Genomic DNA, 19,183 nt, shown 5'->3' on the forward strand with positions numbered 1-19,183 from the left:
CAAAGAATTGACACATTCCATGAAGCCGTCCATTTTATTATCATCAAAATTGAGCAAAACGGCCTCCAACATGTCACCCACATTAATCGTGGCACTAGTATCATCAATAATCACATCGATCACCAAGTCCACGAACGAACACACTTCATTGCTATTCGGTTGCCTCATAGATTTCCACACGTGGAACACAAACTTTTCATCACCCACCCGGAAAGTGAGTTCACCGGCTTCCACATCAATAAGAGCCTTCCCCGTAGCAAGGAAAGGTCTATCAAGAATAATCGACACCTCATAGTCCATTTCACAATCAAGAATCACAAAATCCGCTGGGAGAATGGACTTGTCAACTCAAACCAATACATCCTCAATCACCCACCAACGGTCTCTTCAATATACGATCGGCCATTTGTAATCTCATAGATGTAGGTCTTGGTAGCCTAATTCCCAATATTTTGAAAATCGAATATGGAATCAAGTTGATACCTGCCCCATGGTCACAGAGAGCGTTTGCAAATTTGGCACTTCCAATGGTACAAGGAATTGTAAAAGCACCGGGATCTTCTAACTTTGGAGCCATCGAATGCACAATTGTACTTACTTGGTGAGTGACTTTGATAGTTTCGAAATTCATCGATCTCTTCTTTGTCACCAAGTCCTTCATAAACTTAACATATCCGGTCATTTTCTCCAAAGCTTCAACTAATGGCACATTTATAGAGAGACTCTTCATCATATCAATGAACTTCTTGAATTGATTCTCGCCATTTTTCTCGGCAAGCCTTTGAGGATAGGGAGGAGGTGGCTTAGGCAATGGTGCCTTAGCTTTTTGAACTACCGGTTCCTGTATGTCAATCACATGATCCCTAGATAGGTTCACATCCTCTTGAGTCTCTTCCACCGTGTCAGCAATATCAATTTGCACTTTATCATTTTCTTGCACAACATTGTTCGGGATCTCCTCTTCTTCTACCACTTGCTCATCATCCATATGTTGCCTTTGACTTGAGGTAGGTACATTCCAACCTTTTCCACTTCTTATAGTAACGTCCATGACATTCCCCGTAGTGTTCCCACCCTTCGGGTTCACCACTGTATCACTTGGTAGTGCCCCCTTAGGACGAGAATTTAAAGCTTGAGAGATTTGACCCATTTGCATTTCTAAATTACGGATTGATGTGTTGTGTAAAACAAGTTGGGAATCGGAATCGGCATTCTTCTCCATCATTTACTTGAGCATGTTCTCAATATGACCCATTTCACTGTTGGAGGAACTAGGACCATGAGAAGGATAAGGAGGTGGGTTGCTCGATTGTTGGTCCATCGGGGGCCTTTGAAAACCTGACCCCCGATTTCTTGGTTGTTGTTCCACCCACTTTGGTTGTTGCCTCCCCAATTGCCTTGATTATTATTATTTTGCCAATTCCCTTGGTTATTGCTTCCACTCGAATTGCCTTGATTGTTTACACTATTCCAATTACCTTAGTTGCTAGAATTCCAATTGCCTTGATTATTCGAAGGTCTCCATTGTTGTTGACTAGGGAATTTGTAGTTGTTTCTTTGCCCTTGAAAGTTATTAACATATTGGACCTCTTCATCTTGATCATTGTAAGAATCTCCTTGATCAAACCCACTATCATCTTGCATGAAATTGTCCACTCTTTGTTGCACTTGTGGACTTCTTGTTCTTCTCTTGTTTGCCATCATATTGACTCCCTTCATAGCATTGACTTGCCTCAGGTTTTGCACTTGTTGAAGTTGAGCCTTTGCCAATTGGTTCATGGTGGTTGTCAACTCGGCTATGGCTTGCCCATGGTCATGTAACTCTTAACGAAGAAGAATCACATTTGGATTACCTTGAGGAACATTGGCTCTAGATTTCCACGTCGATGAAGTATCCTCCATCTCATCCAAAATATCACACGCCTCCACATAAGGTGTAGTCATGAAGTTCCCATCGGCAAGTTGATTCACTACACATTGGTTGGTGGTATTGATCCCCCGATAGAAAGTTTGTTGAATCATGTTCTCCGTCATATCATTGTTGGGGCACTCCTTTACCACTGTCCTATATCTTTCCCATATCTCGTGTAGTGGTTCATTGGGCTCTTGCTTCAATGCTAGAAGTTCATCCCGAAGAATAGCCATATGCCCGGGAGAGAAGTACTTTGAAATAAATTTCTCCGCAAGTTCATCCCAAGTATGAATGGAATGATTTGGCAAACGTTCCTTTGGCAAACGTTCCAACTAATCTAAAGCTTTTTCCCATAGAGAGAAGGGAGAAAGCCTTAGCCTCAAAAAATCCTAGGAGACATTTGTTTGTTTGCTTCCCCAACACGTATCAATGAACCCCTTCAAATGTTTATATGCATTTTGACTCGGTGCACTGGCGAAGAACCCTCGTTGCTCGGGTAAAGTGAGCATCACGTTGGTTATTTGAAAGTTTCCCACCCTAATATGGGGTGGGACTATAGCACTTGCATACCCTTCATTCGGGAACATTGTCTTGAGGCGGTCGGCCTCATTTATTGGTTTGAGGTTCAAGAGGGACCTCATCCATTGCATCATCATCAATGTCTACATCCCTCACGGCTATGTTTCCGAGCTTATTGTTTGCCATGATTGCACCTACAACCCTCACACATTAGTAACAAAGAAGGAAAAGAAGATATTCCAAAAACACACCTAAATATATAGCTAACACCAACTTTTAGCTCCCCGACAACGGTGACAAAAATTGATCTCGTCCAATTTCACTCCTCTATTTGAGGATATGAAAACAGTCGATGCAATAATAATACACAACAGAGTCGGGGTCGAATTCCACTGGGAGCTATGCGAATGGGTGCTAGTAGTATATATCTTAGTATGTGAAATTGTATATCTTGATTTGCACTTCCGGAATATTGGGTTTTGTTTGCAAATCTAACTTAAATTTCTATTGCGGTTTTAAGAACGAAACTAGGAAATTATTTTTGGTTTTTTTTCAAATGATAAAAGGCCTAGGGCTATGGCCTTTACTTAGGTGTTCGCTTAATGGATTGTAAGCCTTAAAGCTTGTTTTATTGGTCGGGGTATATTATAGCTATCAACACTCAAGTACCCACTCTATACCTCTCGGTCAGAGAGTGATTTTTCCTAATTTGGCTTTCTCAAGTCCCAATGGGTATTGAACAAAGCAGTTGATAATAAGCTCAAGTCGGGTTTTACTATTTCTAGGTTCAACCCTTTAATTGGGCTTATCAATCTCTCGATTGACCCAATTTCTTGCTAGCCAAGTTTTTCTAGACCAAGTCTCTCTTTCTCAAGTAGAAACCAAGTCAAATAGGCTTGAAATAATATTTGCAACCATTAATTCTTTAAATAAAAGCAAGAACAAGGCTAGATAATCATCACCCAACCATAAACAAGCAATAAATCAAATACTCATTAAGTTTACACACTAGGGTTGGGTCATAACCCTAGTGAAAATCTAGTTACTCATGCTTAAATCAGAAGAAAAAGAAGAAGAAGTGATAATTAAACCCATAATAATAATTAAGATGATCAAAGTACTATTCATAAAGCTCAAAATAGCAAAAACTACTAAAAGAAGCAAAGTAAAGCGTCAAGAGTGGCTACTGATGTCAAAAGTTGACCTAAAAAGTGAATCTCTTCTATTCATACAGTGCTGGAATTTTCGGACAAAAATGCCCTTTCGGAGGTTCTGCGGCCGTATAATTCCATGTGCGGTCCACACTTGGAATTGTCCTGGCAGGAATGGAAACTTGCGGCCGTATTTCACTCTTTCTGCGGTCCGCACATTTCGTAGTGTGGCCGCACATTGATCTTCTGCGGACCGCACAAATATGACTGTGGCCGCACAATAATTGTGCGGTCCGCACTTCTGTTGAACTTGAATGCAGGTTTTTTGAACTTTTGCTCTTGCCCAGGTTCTACGGCCGCACATTTCATGTGCGGACCGCTCTTTACACTTGCCTCTGATGGGATTTGCTTCACAATTCGCGGCCGCAGATGATAATCTGCGATCCACACTTTTGAGCTTTTGTGCCTATTTTCGTCCTTGAGTTCAGATCACTCCTTGTTGAGTTGGATTCATCTTTGGGGCTCATTTTCCACTATTCCTGAAATTAAGCATATTTTATCAATTTTTGGGAACACAATTAAACGCTTTTAGACTAAAACGAAAGGAAAAAGGTGCTAATAAGTAGTCAAAATTTTCACTTATCAAGCGCGAATGTCTGATCATCGGATCCAGCAGTGCGTATCTTCACCGTTTGTGAAAGAATATAAAGATAAAAATTTAGATTTCGAAGTCAACAAATTCGAACGATAAGGAATCAAAGAAATGGAGTTTTCCTAACAGTTCTGTAGCCTCTCGAAGATAAGTACAGACGTCTCTGTACCGATCCGCAAGACTCTACTAAACCTTCTTGTGACTCGTAACTCTTATGAACCTAGAGTTCTGATATCAACTTGTCACAACCCCAATTTCTCACCTTAGGATATCGTGATGGTACTTAGTCTCTAAGACTAGGTAAGCCTAATCAACAAGAAAATATAACAGGAATAACCAAATGAGATACGAAAATAAAATAGAATAACTCATATTAACTTACAAAATATAACCTCAACAACATATTCTCAAAACCGGTGGAACTGAGTCATAAGGTCTACAGAATATTCTAAAATTTCTACTACAACACTGTATGATAAAGAAAAAAACGGAATGAGAAGATAAGGGAAGGTGACTCTTAGGCCTACGAACGCCGAGCAGGTATACCTTGAAGATTCCGGAAGGCAGCTAACAAGTCAATCACTAACGTCCAGTACGGACAGACGTACCTGAATCTGCACAAAAAGATGTGCAAAAGCATAGTATGAGTACACCACAACGGTACCCAGTAAGTATCAAGCCTAACCTCGATAGAGTAGTGATAAGGCATGGTCAAGACACTTACTAGGACATGATAAACATAACAAAATATAATAACGAGGAGTAATGGAAAAGCGGAGAAATGAATGATAACGAACAAATTTAATAATATAAACTAATGGTAGAATTATGAGCATAAAGATAACAAAAAGAAAGCAGTTAATGAGAACCACAAATAGTCAAATACGGACGAAACTGATAAGACAAGGATTGATAAAAGTAACAAGAACTGATCAACCAATAACTCTTTTTGTTATGAAACGCACAACAAGAAATATAACTGAGGTACCGCAATTGCAATACCTGTGATCCCCCTGTTAAGGCCGCAATTGCGACCCTGGTGTTCACAAATGCGACACCAGAGGCATCATCACACCGGATTTCATGATTTCAGTCCAAAACTTTCTGAAACACGTTTGAAACTCATCGGAGCCCTCGGGGCTCCAAACCAAACATCTACATAAGTCTAAGAACATCATAAGAACTCGCTCACGCGACCAAAATACAAAAATAACATCTAAAACTACCAATTGGACACCAAAACACATAAATTTTAAAATAAAATTCAAGAACCTCTAGATTTGCAACTAAATATATGAATCCTATCAAATCAACTGCAAACGATACCAAATTTTGCAGACAAATTCTAAATAGTATAACGGACCTATTTCATGTCCCAAAATTAAATTTCGAATACGATAGCCAAAAGTCAACCTACGGTAAAACTTTTAAACCTCAAATAGCTAATTTTTGGCAAAACAACACAAATCAACCTACGGACTTTTGAATTCGATTTCGGGCATACGCCCAAGTCTAAAATCACGATATGAAGCTATCGGAGCCATCAAAATACCATTCTGGATTATTTTGACAAAAATTAAAATTTGGTAAATATTTCTAACTTAAGCTTCTAAGTTAAGAACCAAAGGGTCCAAATCACCCGAAAGCTTTCCAGAATGAAACTAAAATACCATGTACGTTATAAAACTCAAATTACACATGTGTGAAGTATCAAAAGGGGAAACAAGGCGCAATTACACAAAACGATCGGTTGGGTCGTTACATCAGCAAATTAAAGTAAAATAGACGAGTAAAACATTAGAAGTTCGAATCGGAATGGAAGATAAATAAAGAGAGTACGAAATAGAAAATTTTACATGTGTAACTAAATAATGCACCATATATACCACAAATCAAAACACTTTAAAATAATTATGATTTGTAGCTAATGTTTATATTTTATAGCATTTTATCATCCGGATACAATTTTCAGATCTCTCCCTCCTCCTCACACTAAAGAACTATCTTCTTTCCCAAAGCATTTTTCTCGCCGCCACCAGATCGCGCGCCACCATGATCTTCGAAAATCCCCCTTGCCGGCGTCTCCAAATAGTCCTAATTTTTCATCATCTCTTACTCTCATCCTCCTCTACACGAATTCACAATCCATTTCTTTCAGTTCCACATAGAACTCCGTAGATCTGAGAAAAATCAAGGAAAATCGAAACTTTATTTCACAGAGTCGTTGAGTTGCTGCCACTTACACCCCATGAAATATACATGAAAAAATAGATCTTGGGCGGATCTATTTTTTGATATTAGTTTTTCCCAAAATTCGACAAAAATATTTTCAGCGAAGCGCCAAGAAATATGTTGTGAATACAATATATTGTTGTATGTATTCTCTATTTTAAGTGTAAATACAATGTATTTATATTTTGTTAGATCTTCTTATTATATTTCTCAAATCTGGCCGGCTCAGATCTGGCATGATTTGTGTGTATTATCTATTTTTAAGTGTACAGTGTATTCTTGAATTTTTCGCCGAATTTTTCTCAGATCTAGCCGTCTTAGATCTGACCGAATTTGAGCGTATTCTCCATTTTAAAATTTTATTATTTGTATCCTTGTATACATTGTATTTCACCTTTGAACTGTATTCACGGATACAAATGAATACATTGAATCCTTTTGTCATGAACTGTATTCATGGATACAGCCGAATTGGTGCCATGAATACACTGAATACACCTGAAAAAGAAAATACTAGCTACGAATGGAAAATATCTAAACTGTAGTTACGTGGAGTAATCAGTTATCAAACTACTATCATTTCTAAAAATTCCCCTAAAAATTAAGAAAAATAACCAGCTTAATTGAAAAGACTGCTTTGATAGAGACTCGAACTACTATGTTTTGGCCCAAAGCGGTACCTTTGATTCTCGCCTAAAAATTGATGTGTCCAGCAGCATTTTATGATTGTGGATGCCATCGTTTATTCTATTTCATTTATATGACGTTGTTTAACTTGATACGAAATTTAATAAAATAATTATTATTTTTATACGTATGGTATAAGAAGCTTAAAGAATAAAAGACATTTTGTGAGGCTATAAAATTTTTTTTATTAAGGATAAAATGGATACAAAAAAAATTTAAAGTTAAATTATTTTCATATATATAAAAATATCTTTCTTTTTGAAATTTACTAATAAAAAGAGAGTGCCACTTAAATTGAGAAAAAGGAAGTATATTTTGTATACAAATATCTACCGTCCCAGTGGGGATTAATGGTTACTCGACCACCCACTACCTAATACTTGGATCCATCCATGGACTATAAAGAGTCGTTTAGTTACCAGGATAATAACAAATATGAGATTATAGTAATTTCATATTTAGTTGTAAGTATTAGCTAATACCTTATAAATTTTATACCAAAATAATGCTAGTTATCGTCAAGTAAGGGGTGAGATCCCATAGGATATTCCAGAACTGAACCGAACGACCCCTAACTATTGGAGGCTGGATTGAACATTGGATGAAGCCATGAAGGTGAAACTACAGGGACCATTGCTAAAAGCAACGGCAATGATTCTAAAAATCTTGAAATTCTAAAAATAACTAAGTAATGGTGAAAATATTTCCTAGACTCCTTTTTTTAGGAACAGAGCTGGAATAAGATAGATATAGAGCACAAATAGACGGGTAGATTACACTACTACAACATCCATAAAACTTGCAGTATATACTTTGAGATGAAAATAAGAAAAAGCTGCCTCCACCCATGGTGCAACATACGTTAATACTACAACTAACAAAGCAGAAATATTTTCTGCATGGAACAAAGTTCAAGCAACTTCTTCCAAATACTTACAACTTACAACTTACAACCTATAAAACTATTGGATTTTCTGCAGTACCATCCTCCGGTTCAGTCATCAATTCAGCCGGAAAATCACCTCTGAGAATTTGAACTTTGAACGTCATTTTTGCTCTGCTGCACTGCAGAAGTTCAAACACAAGTCCATCTCCGATCTTCAAATTATTATCATTCACGAAATTTTTCCAGCCCTGCTTAAACCTCCTTCGATAGTCTCCAGAGCAGCACATGTCCCACTTCTTTCCACTGCAAGTGAGGACTACAGGAACTTCACCTGGAGTAAGTTCTGGGCATATTTTGGCTGGTAAAAACTGTCCATAGAGTAGGATATGATATTCTTGAATTAGTTATTATCAGCGTGCGTTGCGCACACACCCACACTAGCAGAGGTGGCAAAATCAACTATAGATTTAATAACTCGCTCAAACTTTTAACCGGTTGGGGTATGACCCCAACTTGACTCAACCACGTAATGAGTCAAAACAAGTGAAAATAGTGTAATCCGATTCGTCAAAATGCAACTCAAATCAAAACATATAAAATCATATTAGATTTCTTTTTTTTCTTTTACAAAAAGCTAAATAAGGAAATTAAGGAGAGGTTGGACCATGTTAAGTAGGTTGACCTAATTTTGACTCAGACAAACTTTAGGAGGATTGATAATGGCATGTTTACTTATTTGACATGTTTTGATCCATCCAAAATTTGACCTCACTCGCCTATTTAGCACCGCTACTGCATACGAGCATTCAATGAAAGAGGAGTTAGAAACGAAGTTACCATCATATACTTGGGCTCGAGATTTGACTCGCCGAGGATAAAATCAAAGTATGGTTTGCCGCAAAGTGGTGATATATCTTCATCTTCAGAATCAGCCATCGATTTCCCTATCTTTGCGTTCTTTGCAGGTCCCTTGTATAACATCTAAAGAAAATATTCATTTCACTTGTCACGGAATTTAAAAAAAAAGAGAAGACTTTTGAACTTGTGGTGTAGAATGAAGCACATATATTTTGTGTGACTATAAATCATTGCTTAAAGGTAAATTGTTTTCAAATAAAAAAAGATGTCATTTTTTTTGACACAAACTAAAAAGAAAATAGGTTCACATAAATTGAAATATAAGTTGCATATTGAATCTTTTTTTAAACAAATTTTAAAAATCAAACATGAAGTTTTACTTTTCAAATGAGAGAGTTACTGAGTACCACTCAAAACTTGCAAAACCACCGGAAAAAAAAAAACAAAAGAAGAAAAAAGAAGTGATAAAAACAAAGCAAAAAGCCATGTATTGATAATCATTATTGTCAACCGAATAAAACTGCATACCCCGTATTAGGGCAAAGAGGAATGGAAAAGGAAATGAAGTGCTCATAGTTTTGTCATGCAATTTATGTGAATTTTTTTTTTGGTCCGTTTCAAAAAGAATAATTCATTTTTAAATTTGAAAATAATTTAACTTAAACTTTCAATTCTACCATTAATGACAAATTTTTATAACCATATAAATACTGACCCTTTTTGATTTGTTTAGAACCACAAATTCCAAAAATCTTTATTTTTTCTTAAATTTCGTGCTCAATCAAATATGTTCACATAAATTAAAACGAATGGAGTAATACAAATACTAAAGTTCTATCAAGCATGTAAACTTCTCTACACAAATATTATTGGTAGCCTTATAAAAATAAAAAACATAAGTAAGTATATACTCCCTCCGTTTCAATTTATGTGAACCCATTTGATTGGGCACGAAGTTTAAGAAAATAGAGAATACTTTTGAACTTGTGGTGTAAAATGAGGTGCATATATTTTGTGTGATTATAAATCATTGCATAAAGGTAAATTATTTCTAAATAAGAAAAGAAGTCATTCTTTTTGGCACGAACTAAAAAAAGAAATAGATTCACATAAATTAAAATAGAGGGCTATAACTTAAACTCAACTAGCTAGCGTATAAAATAGGAACTCGTAGGAATGGCAAAAACCACGTTCATATTTGGCAGTCTCTGGGAGAGTACTTTTTGAAGTTCTTCTTCCATTTCAATTGTACAACTGATTATTAAGGTCTCTATTTCAGCTCCCTCTCTCTCCTTATAAATATTCTCTGCCTCTTCTCCACTACTCTATGCACGCCTTCTCACTGATCAGCTCCTGACTTGGTACGAATATCAATGGTGTAAAGTCATGCCTGCCAGAGGTGTAAATAAAGAAACAGATCAGGTTTAGGTATCGGCTAGCTCCCCAAATAATGACAACTCTTTCCAAGGAAGTAGACAGGGATTGAAGAATCTTTGGAGCTAGAGCCTATTCTCATCACTTCTACTCTATAAATCGTACAAAGTTCAAAAATATATTGTGCTAAGTTAATATGGGATTGGGGGTGCCGGTAAAAAAATTCACAATTGCCCACTAAATTTACTGTTTAATTGCCCACTATATATATATATAAGATTTATTACAAACCTGTAATGATCCGGCCGGTCGTTTTGAGAAAATTAGCCCCGAACCCCTATTTATTACCCCCTACTTCAGTTAGTGGTTATGTAACTTACCGGGAAGATTTATTTTTTATTTCGGAGTGAAATGGAACACATCGTCCCTAAAATGGAGATTTAAGTTATAGGAATTGACCGTAATTCGAACTGTGTGAAGACGGCTCCGAAATGGAGTTTTGACGGTTCTTATAGCTCCATAGGGTGATTTTGGTCTTAGGAGCATATTCAGATGTTGAATTGGAGGTTCGTAGGTCATTTTATCGTCAATTGGCGAAAGTTAGAAAATGAGATAATTTTTGAGAAGTTTGACCGGGAGTGGACTTTTTGATATCGGGGTCGGATTCCGATTCCGAAAGTTGGAATAGGTCCATAATGTCAATTATGACTTGTGTGGAAAATTTGAGGTGAATCGGACTTGATTTGATAGGTTTCAGCTTCGGATGTAGAAGTTTGAAAATTTGAAGTTCATTAGGCTTGAATCGATATGTAATTCATATTTTTAGCGTTGTTTGATGTGATTCAAAGGCTCGACTGAGTTCTTGTGATGTTTTAGGACTGGTTGGTATATTTGGTTGAGGTCCCGGGGGCCTCGAGTTTATTTCGGATGATTAACGGATCATTTGGAGTTGTGTTGGGTTGGCTGAAGTTTGTTGCACCTGGTGTAATTGCACCTGCGCACTTTGGGCCGCAGGTGCGACCCCACAGAAGCGGCCATAGAGTCGCAGAAGCGATTATGGGCCTGTCCAGCTGGGACCACAGATGCGGTCAGGGTCTCGCGGAAGCGGACTCGCAGGAGCGGAGGATGGAGCGCAGAAGCGGGCGCCCAGGTGCGGCCCTTGTTCGCAGAATCAAACTTTGAGGGCTTAAGTGAAGTCCGCGCCTACGATGGTTTTCCCGCAGGTTCGGAACCGCAGATGTGGTGGATCCCTCGCAGAAGCGAGAAAGCTGGGCAGAACACTTAAATGTAAGGGTTCGCAATTTTTACTCATTTTAGACATTTTGTGCTCGGTTTTGGCGATTCTTGATAGCATTTTTTGAGGGATTTCTTGAGGTAAGTCTCTTATGCTTATTTTTTATCAATAATCTTGTTTTTCCGTTGTTTTTCCCACCTAGATTGTGTGTGTTTATGGTGGAATGTGGGAGTTGAGGCTAGGGATTTGGAAAGTGTTATTAGGGGATTTGAGTGGCGACTTGGTGTCGGATTTTGGTAATTTTAGTACGAGTTAACTCGTGGTTGAATGGGTGTTCGTATTTTGTGACTTTTACCCGATTCTGAGACGTGGGCCCGGGTCGACTTTTTGGGGTGATTTTTCGATTCCTTGCTAAAGTCATAGATTTATGATTTAAATTAGTTTATTGTAACTGTATTCATGTTATGAAATTACTTTTGGCTAGATTTCGACCATTCAGAGTCGAAAAATTGAGGGAAAGGCATTCTTACCGATTGATTGAGTGACATTTGAGGTAAGTGACTTGTCTAACCTTGTGTGGGGGAAATCCCCTTAGAATGGTACTGTTATAACAATTTGTGATATGTAATCTCCGTGTACGCGAGGTGACGAGTGCGTACACGGGATGATTATGGAAAATACGGTTCTTGCTGATTTGTCATCTTTTAGAATACATTAACTGAGTTGTCTTCTTTTAAAATACATTATCTGAGTTGCCTTAACATATGTAGTGATCATGTTTAGTCTAGCATCACATGTCTACGTGCCTTAACTCTTACTTATAAATTGTGCAACATGTTTAGTTGAATTACCTATTTTCCTTGATTTGAATAATATTTTTAACTGTAAGATTCTTGCTGAAAATTTGTGTTTTCCTTCGATTACCTGCCGCATATTTACTTTGGGACTATGATGCGGTTCCTCGGAAGATCCCCCTGTACTGCATATTTACTTTGATACTACGAGGCGGTTCCTCGGGAGATCCTCTTGTACTGCATATTTACTTTGGGACTACGAGATATTTACTCGGAAGATCCCCCCATACTGCATGTTTACTTTGGGACTACGGGGTGTTTACTCGGGATATCCCCCTATACTGCATATTTACTTTGGGACTACGAGGCAGTTCCTCGGGAGATTCCCCTGTACTGTATCTTTATATTTGGGAATACGAGGCGGTATCTCGGGAGTGCCCCTGCTGTGTACCTCTATTTATTGTGCTGATATTTTTTGAAATTTCTTATTGTTTAAATTCTCAGTCATTACAAAATATTATTATATCTTCTGCCTTACTTTTCTTTTAAACTAGTATGGCCCTAACCCGACCTCGTCACTACTCTACCGAGGTTAGACTTGGCACTTACCGGGTACCGTTGTGGCATACTCATACTACACTCTGCACATCTTTTTGTGCAGTTCCAGGTTCTTTCCACCAGACCAGATACCATTGAGCCGGATCATACGTGGAGACTTCTAGGTATATCTGCCAACGTCCGCAGACCTTGGAGTCCCCCTCTATCCTTACTATGTTGTATTCCTTATCTTTCTTTAGACTCTGATGTATAAAGACACTTAGTATTTGCTCTTAGAAGCTTGTGACTTGTTTCCACTGGGTTTTGGGAGTTGTAATTATTGAATGACATTTTTATATTTATATATCATGTGTTGAGATGGGAGTTCAGTGTATTACTCATTGATTTCACAAATTGTTAGGCTTACCTAGTCTTAGAGACTAGGTGCCATCATGACATCCTACAGAGGGGAAAATGGGGTTGTGACAAGTTGGTATCAGAGCACTAGGTTCATAGATGTTATGAGTCACAAGCAGGTTTAGTAGAGTCTCGCGGATCGATACGGAGACGTCTGTACTTATCTTCGGGAGGCTATGGAACTGTTAGGAAAAGTTTCACTTTCTTTTATTCCTTATCGTGCGAGATTTTCACTTTGGACTCTAAACTTCTGTCTTTCTATTTCTCAAAGATGGTGAGGACACGTACAGCTGGATCGGACGATCAGACACCCGCAGCCCCTACTAGAGCCGCGAGAGGCTGGGGTAGAGGCCGAGGACGTCCACGTGGTGAAGCCAGAGCACCCGTACGAGCAACTACAAAGGAGCCACCAGTAGCTCCAGTTGGAGGACAAGCACCTGAGATGCCTGTTACTGCACCAGCCCTCCAGGAGACTCTAGCCCAGTTTCTGAGCATGTTCAGCACCTTGGGTCAGGCATGATTGATACCTCTTGCTCTTGCCACATCTCAGGCCGGGGGAGGAGCACAGACTCCCATTGCCAGTACCCCAGAGCAGCGGGTTAAGGTAGATCAGGATCCAGAGGTCATACTGATACAGCCATTAGCTCCAGTTCAACCCGAGGTCAGGGCAGCAGCTTCTAAGGCAGAGCAGCTCAGGCTCGAGAGGTACAAGAAGTACCACCCACCTACTTGTAGTGGCTTGGCATCAGAGGATGCCAGGGTTTTCTTGAGGACTGCCATCGTATCCTCCGTACTATGGGTGTTGCGGAGACTAGTGAGGTTTCTTTCACCACATTCCATCTTAGAGGAGCGGTCTACCAGTGGTGGCGAGCATACGAGTTGGATAGTCCGGTTGAGGTAGCTTCACTCACCTAGACTCAGTTCTCAGATATGTTCCTGAGGGAGTATGTTCCCCAGAGTCTCAAGGATGTTTGGCGAGCGGAATTTGACCATTTGTGCCAGGGTGCTATGACCGTGTCAGAGTTTGCTGTCCAGTTCGGTGATTTGGCCAGGCATGCACCAGCCCTGGTCGCTACTGTTCGAGAGCGGGTTCGTCGGTTCATTGATGGGCTCAACCCCAGTATCGGATAGAGCATGGCCCACGAGTTGGAGATGGATATTACATACCAGGAGGTAGTAGGGATTGCTAAGAGGTTGGAGGTTGTGCTGACTCGGGATAGAGATGAGAGAGAGAGGCCAAGAAGTCTCGAGAGTCTGGCACTTATAGTGGTACTCGTGCCCTAGCTACAACTCGTCAGGGCAGAGTTTATATGGGTCGCCCTGTTCATTCAGCACTTTCAGTTGCTAGCGGTGCTCCGACCACTACTAGGCCCCAAGATCCTTATTATGCACCGCCAATGTCTAGTGTGCCTCCTGTACGAGGTGCTTCCAGTGGTCAGTCCAGTCGATCAGGCCCGAGCCAGTCGCAACAACCACGTCCTCTGAGAGCTTGTTTTGAGTGTGGCAGCATTCGTCAAACAGGCCAATATGTGGCTCCGTTATAACTTGGTGAATTTATTGTCAATGTGAATTTAGCTGTGTGGAGTCACTATATCATATTCTGTTGAGTTGTTGGTAACATAATGGTTTAAATAAAAGAATTATTAACATGTTTTATTCTATGTGCCTCTTAAGATAGAACTCGTTATCTCACTCGATGCCTTAGTATTCTAAATGGTTATCACACTTTCACTATAATTGGGTTCTCAAATTATACTCATCACCCTGTTAGATGTTTAAATTACTTAAAATTGTTATCACGTTTTTCCTTAACAAATTTCTATATTTAATTCGTTAATTTAACTTATGTTTTGTTTTGTTTAAAAATGATGCATTTACTCAATTTTATTGATTTATAAACTAAACCCATCTTATACTCTGTTTCGTACAAATTGTATATTATTTTATTTTACTTGATTTCTAAAATAAACTTATTATTTCATTTGACACCTTACTTTATTCAAGATTGTTATTATGTTTTATGGTGCTTAAATATATCTTTCGTTCATGTAAATTAATATTTATCACGGTTGTAAAGTACATGCTAGCACATGGGCTTTGCCATGCGAAGGTGATTGTTATTGTGGGCACGAGGTGCCATATGTGTAAGATTTGAAAATTGTGGTCCATGACTTGTGGTTTATGAGGTGTGGTGCCTCGGGGTAATTCTTGTTGTAAGTCCATTCATTGAGAGTGATTTGATTATTTGAGTTGTCATCAATTTTTCCTTATTTGAGTTCATTTACATCTCATCAGTCTTCTGATTATGTTGTTTCTTTATTACTCGTTTACTACTTGCTGCCATTTTTGTTTTTGTTTACTTCATTATTGGTTGTAAATCAATAATTTTTCCATTGTTGGTCTTACATTGATGTTATTTCCATTTTTAGCTTATGTATATCTTGAACAGATTTTATGTCTAGTGTAGCCTCGTCACTACACTACCGAGGTCAGGCTTGATACTTGTTGGGTACCATTGTGGTGTACTCTGCATATTTGTTTGCAGATCCAGGTATTCTGATTGTCTTGTTGAGAGTTGCGTCTGCGCGGCAGGAGACTTCAAGGTATACTTGCTAGACGTTCGCAGGCCTCGAAGTCACCATCTTACTTTAGTATGTTACTGTTAAATTGTAATTCAAAATAGTATTGTGTTTAGAAATTCCAGTGTGTTCTAGTAGTGCTTATGACTCCGTACTGCCGATTTTGGGAAATGTATAACTATTGGCCGCTTGCGGCTATGTATGTCATTTAATGGTTTATGATAAATGATTAAATACTTCAATTATGTTATTAAATTAGTATGTGTTAGGCTTACCTAGTCTTAGAGACTATGTGCCATCACGACATCCTAAGGTCGGAAATTAGGGTCGTGACAAGTTGGTATCAGAGCTCTAGGTTCATAGGTGCTACAAGTCATAAGCAAGTTTAGTAGAGTCTTGCGGATCGGTACAGAGACGTCTGTACTTATCTTCGAGAAGCTACCGAACTATTAGGAACCAATCCTTTCATTCCTTATCATACGACATTGCTTCATATGCTTATATCCTTTTACATCCACTCGTATATGATGTTGCGCGCTCGGTATCAACTATGCTCCGACAGTTTGTAATGTTGCAGATGCTCGATCATTGTCTCAAGGTATTGTCCATACTAAGGACGCGGACGTGTTGGTAGATCTTCAGCTGTTCAAGTGTGGGATGCAACTGGTTCGTGTATCTGATTAGTTCTGTACAAGCTTATGAAGGTTGGTAATGTGGATCATCAGATATTGTGCCCTATGACTCCGCGCCAAGTGGGAGAGTATACTATCGACAATTAGATTGCATGGGCAAGTGTCATATTAGTCTTGGGTATGAGGTATATATGTAGTGTTGAGAGGTTCCCCGAAATTGTACATGAATAAGATCTGAGATTTTCATGGGATGGTGCTGGAACTTGCGGTATATCTGTATCATTGCTAAATCTACATTCTAGTATCATAGAGGTTAGATAAACATCTTCAGATTCACAGAAGGTATCTTCAAAGTGGGTATCTCGATTGCAACATTGTTGGGTGCTCCAGAGGAAATACAACGGTTTATGGGTTTTCAGACGACGTGGTTCATGCTAGTGTCTTCCGCATTGCGCTTTGACTTAGGATCATTGTGTACCGATTAGGCAAAATGTTGACTTGAAGACAAGTTGAGGAGGATTAGAAGAATTGGGTCAGCATGACAACAAAGGTAACTAGTCTTTTGGTGTGGTAATGCTTCACCAGCGTTTTATGGAAATACTCTTGGGTTTGATGGCTTGTGTGACTTGGTTGAGTTGGGGAAGTTCAGTTCTGATGGCTTGGTGATGTGCGGACTAGCCTTGAAGAGTTCTTGATAGTGTCGACCACAGCTTGAGCTAAATGTCTTCTACCGTAATAAGGAACGTGTTGCGTGTTATGATATTCTCCTGGATGGGGTCACGAGTTCTAGACAACATGGGCTATTTTAGATATTTAGAAGAATGCTAGCATTATTTGATACCACCTAAGAAGGGTGCGCACTCCAGAAGGCGCACTGTGTTTTAGACTTGCGGATGCTTGACTGGTATTACTGTAATCGCCTTGTTGATCGACTGCTGATGTCCAAATTTTGCTTTGTAGCGTGAAATAATTATAGAAGTATTTCTTGTGGGTTGACCGTATGTGAGGAATATGTCAGTTATTTGAGTAGTGTAGTTGTGATCGGATTTGGAGATTCTAGTATTCTAGGGATTTGAAGACTAAGAGGGTTCTCGAGGAAGATTCTTCCATGGTTGTGAACGGTGAAGGTATGTTAAGAGGTTGGCAACTTATGGTATGTACTATAGATATGTGATTCTGGGTTTTTTGGAGGCTATCTATCTACTTTGGAATTATCGGAATTGATTTGGAGGCTACTAGGAGGTCTAATAAGGATGTGTGTTCTAAATCGGGTAAGATATATCTACTCAGTACAGTTATTGTGGAGGGGTATTTTATCGGTTAGGGTGGATCACATTCGTGTTCTGATATGTCTCATGTGTTACTCTCCTATGCTGCGATGAGTTGTGATCTATTGGTTATCTGCACACCGATGTGGTTATGTTTGGGCTTTGTAGCGAAATTCGAGCGAGATTGCTCTTGGGCGTTGAATGGTTGATTGTGCTTTGGTTATGGTCTTCCTGTTTCTGGTATATAGTGATATCCACATCTCAATTGTTATGGTGACGTGCTTCATGTGTTTGATGCTGATATGCTTATGGTTATTGATTGTGAGTATCATGGCTCGACGTATTCCAAGTGGACCGGTGTTGGATTGGGTCATGCATCTTAGCAGCGTTATGATAGGATATGATCCTTTGTGGTTATTTCCTGTGTTATGTTTCCCCTTGTGTGGTGGATTGATAGCATTGAGCTTCGTGGTGGTATCTGTTGAGCTGATAGGATGGTTTCTTCATTTCAATTCCTTTTCCATCATTGGGTATATTTATGTTATTGTTCGTTGGTGCACAGATAGTATGTGGCTATATATAGGATTTGTGTGATAGGTTAGTTGAGTAGCTTATACTGGATGAGGTTAGGTTATTGGGCCCGAAATGAGTTCCATCGTATTTAATTAGGGTATGTTTGCAAGAATTGTTTCACTCGTCGGCTTAGATTTTGGATACGGTTCTTATCGGGAAAGAGAGCTCCACGACTTGTTAATATGATGGGTGGTTATGCGTTTCTATATGTTTCTTTTATCATTGGCAATGTACGAAGGTTTAGAACAAGATTTTAGTTGATATGAGGTTTGTTACCGGTGTCGAGTTGGTTATCGAGCAGTTATTACGGTCGGAAGTTATTAGTATGAGTATTTCAGTTATGTGGTATATCATGTGATAATGTCTTGAGATATGGTTATGGATTGATACAACTTGTTTAGAGTTATACAGTGCATAGATGCAAGAATCAGGTCATATAATAAGTTTCAGATGTTGAGGATTTGGGTTCTAAGGTTTATGGACTAAGGTTGAAGTAATGATCCTTAGTTAGGTGTTGTTGACGGGATTATGTGGATTAGGTGAGGTTGTTTATGTGTATGGTGAGGTTATATGGCGATTTGATGGCTTTGGAACAACTCTTGGCACTCTTGGAGAAGGTAACGACCCGACCGGTCGTTTTGAGCTTTAGCGTTCCATCCAGTGGTTTGAGACTTTGAGTACCTTCATATTATGTACTATGACTTGCGTGTATGGTTGGTTTTAGTTTTCGAGCGGTTCGGGGTTGATTTGGAAGAATGATTCTTATTTTAGAAGTTTTAAGTTAGAAGAGTTGACCAAAGTTTGACTTTTGGGTAAACGCACTAGAAATCGGGTTTTAATTATTTCAATAAGTTCGTATGATGATATTGGACATGTCC

The 19,183-nt window shown here is 38.9% G+C and overlaps 1 long non-coding RNA gene across 1 annotated transcript; it reads right to left on the bottom strand.

Annotated features, from left to right (window-relative positions):
* Positions 1-7,926: 7,926 nt before the first annotated feature.
* Positions 7,927-9,423, bottom strand: LOC107789197 (uncharacterized). Its single transcript, XR_012706064.1, has 2 exons — positions 8,877-9,423; positions 7,927-8,407 (listed from the first exon to the last, which is right to left on the bottom strand). It is a non-coding gene; the product is annotated as an uncharacterized LOC107789197 (long non-coding RNA).
* Between the last annotated feature and the right edge of the window lie 9,760 nt (positions 9,424-19,183).

Source organism: Nicotiana tabacum, chromosome 23 (genome assembly GCF_000715075.1).
Source record: "Nicotiana tabacum cultivar K326 chromosome 23, ASM71507v2, whole genome shotgun sequence".
Classification (NCBI taxonomy): Eukaryota; Viridiplantae; Streptophyta; class Magnoliopsida; order Solanales; family Solanaceae; genus Nicotiana; species Nicotiana tabacum.